Source organism: Plasmopara halstedii, assembly GCF_900000015.1.
Source record: "Plasmopara halstedii genome assembly, contig: Scaffold_2386, whole genome shotgun sequence".
Classification (NCBI taxonomy): domain Eukaryota; phylum Oomycota; class Peronosporomycetes; order Peronosporales; family Peronosporaceae; genus Plasmopara; species Plasmopara halstedii.
The window spans coordinates 135,559-145,372 of NW_020189293.1; positions in this window are offsets into that span (position 1 = coordinate 135,559).

The following is a 9,814-nucleotide window of genomic DNA, read 5'->3' on the forward strand; positions in this document are numbered from 1 at the left end:
CGGAACTGTATTCAATTGCTTAAGTTGCGGCAGAGCCGCCTAAAATTTTCCTAATCGATATAGTAATACCGAACCACCGAACCAGCCACGTGGTGGCTTCTTGTTACGGCGTAGCCACATTAATGTGTGATTACATAATGCACACCTATGTACGGTCGCACAATCTTGTGCGACCCGCCCTTTCATACAAGGGTACGTGTAACCCCGTTACACCGATGACACTGTATTGTCTTTCAAATTAGATCGCGTGTAGCTTGCTCAAGGGTCCTCAGGAAAACATTTTTACTTATTAATTTTCAATTATGGTTGGTCTTGAGGGGATAGCACAACTAGCCGAGAGCGATTATCACTCGCCTAAAGACGCATACCAGCTGTGCAGCGCTTTGATAAGACACATCCTTAGATATCTCAGCTTGGCGGTTGTGGGGCACATCCGGAACCACAGTAAGACAACTTTATGTAACAGCCGTCTGAGGGCAGGGGTCAAACAGAATATTTTTCCCAGAAAAGATGGATTAAGATGGCAACAAATCTGTCCTACTACACACGTAGTGACTGTGCGCTGCTTGGTGGATCTCAAGCTTGGAGGTTGCGCATAATAATGTACACATACGTGCGGAACTCTAAAAAAGCATTTCTGTCGTCCAATTGTTGAAGTGACCGCGATCTAGACTTATCGCAAGGCTCAAAAAGTCTTTACCACCCTCCAAGAATCGATATAGCTAAATACTCTAACTGCCACGATGACATCAAATCTATTCCTGAAGAAGGTAACGTATATTGTTTCTGTGGCAGGTCTCCTCACGTGCGCAGCTTGCGCCGAATACACCCGCTTTTACCCTACTTCTTCTATGAAAGCAGTATGTATTGCATTGAATGGGAGGCAATAATTTCGTACACCAAGGCTCGGATGATTTCTTGAGGTATAAGGCATATGAGCAGGCCAGATGAGATTGAGAGAGCGCGATCTCAAAAATACCTATCAGCGCTGTTGTACCAGAAAATGTTAGGCTCATGATAGTACTAATTATCTATGCACAAGGGCTCCTTCTCTTTCAGGTGAGTTTAAAAAAAGTTCTTCCATCCATACAGGGTCGACCGACGATCCATCGCAGGAAACGTCGAGACTCAGTAGGTACACCGATGCCAACTGAGAGGGAAATAGTTATAATGTACCACGTGAAGGTAAGGTCAACGAAACCCAGCTTCCAACTTAATGGCTCTCATTGGTAAAAAAAATATGTATGTCACATGGTGGATGGTCGGCAATGTAAACGTTTTGGGGGTTTTGAAACTGTGGGAAATCCTAATAAAGAGCGTCGTGTCATGACGTACAACGCGCGACTGACAAAACGGTTGGCAATACTTGGCGGCTTGAAAATGCTAAATGTGAATAACATATTCGGGTGTGGGTACTTGCTAAAGCACCAAAGGGTTGTAAGAAACTTTTTTCCTGTGTGTTATAAATTCTTTGACGGCTGGTACGCTGTATTCTTCATGCCCCAATCTCAGAAATTACTAGGTATGACGTTGCTAAATGTCTCATGCCATTGGTCGAATGAAAGCCATAAATACGGGTGCTACTCATCGCTCTACCAGCAAAACTTTGATAAGTCATGTTTAAGTATTATAACACGCTTCTGGTGTGGGCCTGAAGCTGAAGTAGCTTCGACGCGGAGATTACGTTGGAGCGACGTCGTCAAGGACTTTGGATACAGCTCAGAAGGCTGAAGTTGCAGTTTAGCACGGTATCTGAATTAAACGACAGATTGTTTCGTGCATCAAATCCAAACCGGTGGAAAAGAGAAAAAGCGTCGTGCGGCGGTCTCTAGCGTAAAATCCGGTGAAGCCAGATACCTCAGTCTCCCGAATAGACAGTCAAGCTGTAATGGGTCAAATTTCATTACACATGTTGTGCGATCACATACTGTTTGTGTCTTACATCAGCTGTACACCCTGTATAGTTGTATATCCCCTCTCAGTTCCGTTGTATCAGAACTAAAAACACTTATCAAATTAGGGAGATAAGAAGCTTATTGCCTATAATAAGAAATACTACTTCACGTTATCTCCGTTCAACGGCTCGCTGGAAGCGATAAACACGCGGTGAGGCGTGTCACTTGACCCAAAATAATGTATGTACAAGGACGGGCGATTCCCGTCACACTTGCTAGCACTAGAAGTGATTTCATCGCCGACTACTTCGATGGATTTATCGATGGATGATGGGAACACAACAGGCGATGGTCGTCCATGGATCAATAGGGGGATATATTCATTCCTAGCATACTCGCAGTGGGAGTGTGTGGTGAAGCTGCTAGTTTTAGTCGGAAATCTTGCGGTCTCCGATATGCTTTGATTGGATCAAGTACTCAACGCTAAGGAAATTTTGCTGCGTATGAGCAAGGATTATTGGGGGTTTTATCGAAGAATATACCGACGCCGGTTCCGTCACCTCCTCCACATGTGGTGGTGATACCGTCAGTTTTCACGGAGCGTCCCGTGAAAATTGAGGTGAAAAGCTTTCACGAGATAGAAGATTAAATTCTTACATTCTGGTAGCGAGAAGTCGACATCGCTAGTACAATAGCTCAGTTTCGTGATGACCGCAGTCAAGTGGCCTTTGCCATGTCGCATTCAGGTGGCCGTGCGAAGGATTGGGCGATGGCGAGGGAAGTCAACCGCCCTAAATACTTTGCCACATGACACAAGCTGAAAGAGGTCATGAAATCAATTTTACTTATATCAAATGTGGCGTTTCAACAGTGGTCAAAGTTCCTATCATGTCGTCAAGACAGCGGCACGTTGTACGACTACGTACAGAAGCTCCGAGAGCTTCAAGCCAGCACGGCGAGTGAACCACTGCCAGAGGGTGCGTTGTCACGATGTTAAGAAGGGCTCAGTTATGGCCCTCCGAAGAATGTTATCCTTCGACAGAGCTCGACAACTCTGGAAGATGCAATTTTGCTTGCATTGCATGAGAACTACTGTCAATTTCAAGCATATGTCCAATCGGTCAACAAGATGGAGGCACAGACTGGTGCTCCAGGAATTTTGAAACCAATGAACGTTAGCGCGGCGACTGTCCATAGGTAGCAAATTCACAGTTACAGCTTTCAACAATTCGGTCACATCCGCCGTGATTGTCTAATGATAGACGAGCCTCTCAATACGGTTCTCGTCGAAATGATCTCGAGTCACGTGGTACTAATAGCACGAGACAGCCGGTAACCAGTAGCCGCAAGGGGGTCCACTGGGGCAATTATAACCTCTTGAGATTGTGTTAGTAGAATCACTCACAAGGTTTGACCCTTGAAGATTCCTTGTCCTTCGATAACGACACAAGTTCGAGTGGTCTCCTCGTGGTCACAGCGATGACACTCATCCGTTTAGAGTCATGATTGACTCTGGCGCCACGCGTAACCACGCGCGAAAGCAAAAAGTAGCTGAAAGTGAATCAGTGCTTTTGTATGCACTAGGCAGAACAACGGTTTATCTGAGTGGAGCTGGCCACCGGTGCGGTGGTCACCACGAAGAAATTACGGTTGAACTTCAAGTGAAGCTCGAATATTGTAGCTTGAAGGAATTAATTCAGTACTTGAGATGAACAAACGTAATGACCTGATTTCAGGCACACCGTGGTTTAAAAAGCACGAGCCATGGGTTGATTGGTAACCCTTTTTTACTTAAAATTTGCTTTCTAGTATTGGAAAAAGATCGAAGGTAATCAAGTGGTGCCCAGAACCGACCACTTGAAAAGGAGTGATTCGTTGGTGGGATGGTGATGTGCCTAACGGAATTTAATGAGGGAGAGGTGCCGGTTGTTGCCTTCCTCACGACAAAAGAATATTTTCGACATTTGTGTATATATGACAATTTTCTCCACTAATACAGTAGTTGGGTCGGATTGTGGGTCAGTGGGTCTGTGGGTACACCTGACCACACAGGTGATGCTCCACCCGCTGTGTGGTTGTTCACATGTGAAAGAATAAACAAATGTTGTTGGCAATGTTGATACTCCCGCTTAGGATGCAGTTAAGTCTGCGGTTCCATTAGTCCAGCGTACTACTCCCCATGATGGAAATATAGCATGCGAAAATGCTGGTCCAAGTATTGTGGATGTACCCACTGGGTGTGAGGTTATAAGAACAGATGTACTTTTGACAATTTTGTCGACGATGGAGTAGCTAGTGCAGCTCGAGGAAGTCACTTACGATGACTTCCTACACAAACTTGAGTGTGATGACTTTGCGGAGGTCGTGTTTGCTGCGGTCGATGGTCGACTAAGCGGGACTACGCTCATCATCAGTTATGGTTGATTCGGCTCGCAAGGAATTTTGACAGCGGGTAGAGTCACACATAGGATCGGTTATACTGCAGGTTTTAACTGATCCATATTATTTACTTGTTATGGAATAAAATGTCTTTCCATCCAAACGTGAAGTTCACACGGAATTGATACTGAGCCTGAGCCTGGTTCAAAGCATGTAGTGCTTCGGCAGTAGCCACTGTCGCTAGAACAAAGTGAGAACATCGATGAGTTTGTTACTTGAAGGCAAGCCGCTAAATTGGTAAGGAAGAGCAAGTCCCCTCAAAACGCACCGACGTTTTGTGTGCGTAAACCAAATGATAAATGGTGTATTGTATACATTTTTTACAAGTTGAATATGACAATAATGCGCAGACGATCCCTGCACAAACACCGCTTTTGCTAAAGGATGTCATCATCCAAAGGATGTCCGGATGTACACAGTTAAGTATACTTGATTTGGTCGATGGATATTACCATATCTTGACGAAGGAGGAGGGTTTCCCTTTATCGGCTGTTAATATACCGTCCGGTATTTTATGAGAGTGACTTGTAATACCCCAGGGACTATCCAATGCGACAGCAACTTTCAATCGATTGTGTTTCGACTGTTACGACGCTTCGCACAAAACTACTTTGACGACATTATTGTCCATTTGAAGGGCGAATGTAGCACATCTGCCGAAGAAGTGCACTCGAAGTACTTCCGGGTGGTGCTAGAATGTATGCGGTAACATTTGCTGCAAGCGAATATTGCAAAGTGTATTCTTGTGCTAATGAAGTACCGGTCCTCGGTGATTATGTTGGTGATCACGGTTTTCGTGCAGACCCTAAGAAGTTCAAAGCAATCTTGGAGTGACCGACGCATCGAAATCATAGGGATTTGAGGAAATAGATTGATTTGTCCAATTACCTGCTTATGTAACTACACGGATATGGTACTGCACAAAAATGTACCATTGAGTAGAGCATTCGTTCAAATCAAGAAAAGCTTAACGAAAGCACCGTTGCTTGCTTTACCAGATAATACGAAGCCGCATAGCGTTGTGTGTGACGTTTTTTTAGCTTGCAATCGGTTGTGAATACTTGAAAGAGGACTCAGAAGGACAATATCGTGTCGTGTCGTTCAATCGTGACACCTAAAGTCAGCAGAAACGAACTATCCTGTCCACGACCAGGAGCATTAAGCAATGAAAAATGCAATGGTAAAATACGAGTCCACCTCTTGGATGTAACTCTGTCAGTCGTCTTCACGGATCACGCGAGCCTGCGTTGTGCATCTCAATCCCCTCTCTTGACACAGCAAGGATTTTGCTCTTCGCATAATACAACTTTAATGTCGCGTACAAGCTAGGAAGAATGAACGTGCTGGCAGACGCAATGTCGCATCGTCTTCTAGTAGAAGCTAGCTCATATCAGATTTATCGAAGCGATGTACTCGATATAATACACCGAGCGTTTGTTGGGGATGAACAGTGTAATCTGATCATCAGAGCACTGTCGTCGAGTGGAATTCCGTGACTAGCTACCTGGTCGCTATAAATAATAGTTGCATCGTTATGCATGGAAGAATGATCTTTTTACTATGAAGCTGCACGCGACGACGAGCCACGGATTGTGGTGTCCCGCAACGATGATATAAAGTGCATGATAGTTTACAAGGCGAATGATACGCCGATGTCCGTAAAATTTGGCCGTTAGAAGACCTACTGCCCAATTTTAGTGGCCCCTTATGTACAAGTTGGTGGCGCGATACGTGAAGACATGCGATGTCTGACAGCGCGTGAAGATCGCACGGCACACCCAAGTAATCTGCAGTTTCTTTTTGTTCGTACTGACTGTTGGAAGTCAGCTGGTCTCGACTATTATTTTTCGGCTTTTTCAAGAGTGGTGACGGGGAATCAGTTTTGCTGTAGCACGTCTGAAAGCGTCAATATTGATATCTCAGCTGTTGATTATGTTACGAGCATTTTGATACAATAATCATTGCCGCCGCGTCAAACTGATCACAATGGGGTGCTCGTCTTTGCTGACAGACTCTGCAAGATGATTTGCATAGCTCCATGTAACGAATCCATCGATGCCGAAGGTGCCGCTAAATTGTTCATTGATCATGTGTTTTGCAGTGACTAGTTGCCAGTCGCCATCGCCTCTGATCGCGAGCCACAATTCAAGAGTAGCTTTTAGAAAGGTTTGTTCCGAATTTTTGGCACTCGCTTCGATGTGTCCACTCGGAGACTGATGGGTAAACACAACGTGCCAATCGAGTGGCCGGTGATGTTTGCGAAGTTTCTGTGCAAAACAATTGCGGAATGGAGTTCGATGTTACCATTGGTTGATTTGCCATGGACAATCCAGTTCACTCATCCACTGAACTTACATCATTTTATGAATGGCTTACGACACCCGCAATTACCTCTTGGTGCGATGGGTGGTGTCTCTAAGGAAAGTGGGGGGCTTGGCAAATCATTGCCTTCCAAATTGATACAGTCATTAATTTGCATATTAAACGCAAGTACAAGTGCGCCCTGGACTCATTTATCATGAGTCGCTAGAATGTTATCACGCAGGTGCGAAATGCAATTGCAAATGCGCATGATCTGCTAAAGAAACACGAAGATAGACGAGGTCGTCGAGGCAAAATGTCGTTCATTGTACTTAGTACATAATATCTCCTACTAAGTAGTACATGATACTGCATCGTCTAATAGGTTCTTAGTACTACTTAGTACTAAGAAACTTTTAGACGATGCAGTATCATACTTGGGATACTCGAAGCTTTTACTTCGCTTCATCAGTTTGTCCTGAGCAGTATCACGCCATGAGAATGCGCTCACAGATCAACCTGCCAAGGTGACTAAGAGCCCATCCGAAGTCCTACGTAGGGTTCCTTAAGCCCCAATATCGCGACGACGCGATTTCCAGCCTGGATGTATCGCAGTCTTATTCGAAGGTGGCCCTAGAATAACGGTTCCAGCACGAGGGTCGAAATTTGCACTAGTTAGCGTCGTCGGCTGAGCATTGCCCTCGAAATGATGGTGAGATTCGTAAACGCCCGAAACAAGCGAGATCGCACGGCAGGCGCCCTGCATCATCAGCGGAAACAGCCACAGCAGGTCAAAGAGCTTACAGAGCCAGTTCCAATCGGTGAACTCGACCTTTGATTTCATCTTCAGGCGAGAATCCATGACGCCATGCGAAGTCGCAAATTTTGCAATGGACCTGTCGGTTATCCTTTGCGCGTTGCCGTGTCGACGACACGCGATCAGTCACCTCAATCAGCCACTGGTATATCAGCGACAGAAGTTTCTCCACCTTCGTCCAACGCAGTTCCAAGGCGGACGAAGGCTGTGGCCCAGCAACAGGAGAAGCAGAGGGTACACCCACTTCTGGCACCTCCCCCTCTTCTGAAACGACAAGGGAATCGATGCTATCACATTAAAAACGTGGTGGCGGAGAGGAACGTCAGCGGTGAAAAGGAGATCCTTGTAAAATGAATGAGATATATAGCAAGTGAGGGTACGTGGGGGCTACGTACGCGTATTCGTCGCAATTTTCCAGAATCGTTTGCGCGATTGATGCGGGTTCGAAGGCAGACTCCGCTTAGTTAAGCCGACCCTTACTCTTATCCCTAATTTTTCTCGCCGTGAAGTCGATTGATGACCGAGCGCACTTTGCGAGTATCCTCGATATTCGAGTGGACTCGATTCCGCACTGTCGAATGTGCAAATCGAAAGCACAAACTGCGCACATGCAGCAAGTCAGCAGCGGTGCTTGCGCTTCAAGAATTGTGGATGTCCACATATTTGGTCGCGTGGCCCCATGCCCGGGATAATGTGTCGATTGGCTGGATGGAATCCGGATTGAAATCTTGGTAATGAAACATACGTAAGGCTTTGTGGTTTGCATCCAGCACGAGTAATTAGCCCGACGGCGCGGAAATACGCGGCTTGGCGCTAAACTGCCGTAGTACTTTGCTTATAAGAATCGAAGCTATGGTCACCGACCTTGCGTTATATACTAGAACTAGTGTGATTGTAGTAGATCGCAATTCGCTACCTCCAAGAGTACCCGAAACCTTAACCCAAAGCAAATACACTCTTCCGTTCAAAATTGAAACTTTATTTATCTGTTCTATTTGCGGCGGAGCCGCCTATCTAAAACTCTAGGTTTTCCTTAAAAATAGTAAAGCCTAATTAAATCTCATGACTACCGGCGGTCCCGCCACGTAGTGGCTTCTTGTTACGGTGTAGCTACACCATTGTGTGATTACACCGACTTGTGTAATTCACACCTTCGTACGTTATCACCATCTTGTGTGACCCACCCTTTCATACCAGGGTACGTATAACCCCGTTACGATCTCCCTCATCAAAAGTCTGAATATCCAAAATTCACATCCCCCCGTACGAGGCTCGCATGTCTGAGACACCGTTACACTCCTAGGGCCATCTTTACACAATCTCTGCTCAATGAGCCCTGTGTCTACGACACTAAAATATCCAGCCTCGCTGGTTCCAAGGGCGCCCGCGGGCAGAGCCCTTTTACGTCTCCTGCACGCGGTGCAACTCCGGACAGTACGTCCCCGGCTTCACGGGAAGCTCATTCCAAGTCCTCGGCAACCGGGCGCTACACACCTCGCCCGCCACGGACGACGAATTACCTCGTCCAAAATTCGAGCGATTACTGCGATGCTCACCCTTGGCGTAACCGCTGCAGATGATGACGAGCACTTTGAGCGATGGGTGCAGCGGCACCGAGAACTTTCCTCGTTGTCAAACTTAGAGCGGAGCCACAGGGAAGTGGACGTGCGCATAGAATGCCATCATCATTTCAAGTTTGTCAAACTCGCCAACTTCCTACGTATTGTCGCACATCGACTCATTATATTAACTCATCACAGAGCCGCGAGCTCTGTGATTTCTCACACGGGTATTTCTACGACCACAGCCGCTCAGGGCCATAGCTAGAACTCTGCTCATGGTCTTCGGCTCCACGAGCTTCTACCAAGAAGCGCGAGGCGTATGACGACGCGGAGCATCATGATCCTTCTGATCATAAGCGTCCACGACGTCTGGACAGTCTTGCCGAAGGGGTACCTCAAACTCCCAAAAGTTCTCGGAATTTGGGTATCCCCGCCACTTCAGAAGATATTGATATTGGATTTGATCCTGCCGACGACGTCGACTCATAAGGCGTTCTACGTGATAGTGGACGCTAGCATTCTCATCTAGAAGCGTCGGCAGCGGACGATGACGACTTGGTCGATCGCCGTCCAATGTCTCGCTATACGCTTTGAGCTCTAAATGACAAAGTCCGTCGTTATCGGCACTCCGCCGAGTATCTTGCCGAGGTCGCATACCGCTGCGCGGAAGATCTCATAATCATGGGGCACTTTGTGCACCCACTGCCTCAAGTTGAGGACTATCGCGCTCTGTCGGAGCGGCTCCTAGCCGTCGAGCAGACGAATGCAGCACTTCGTGCGAGGATGGAGCGTCTTGCGCC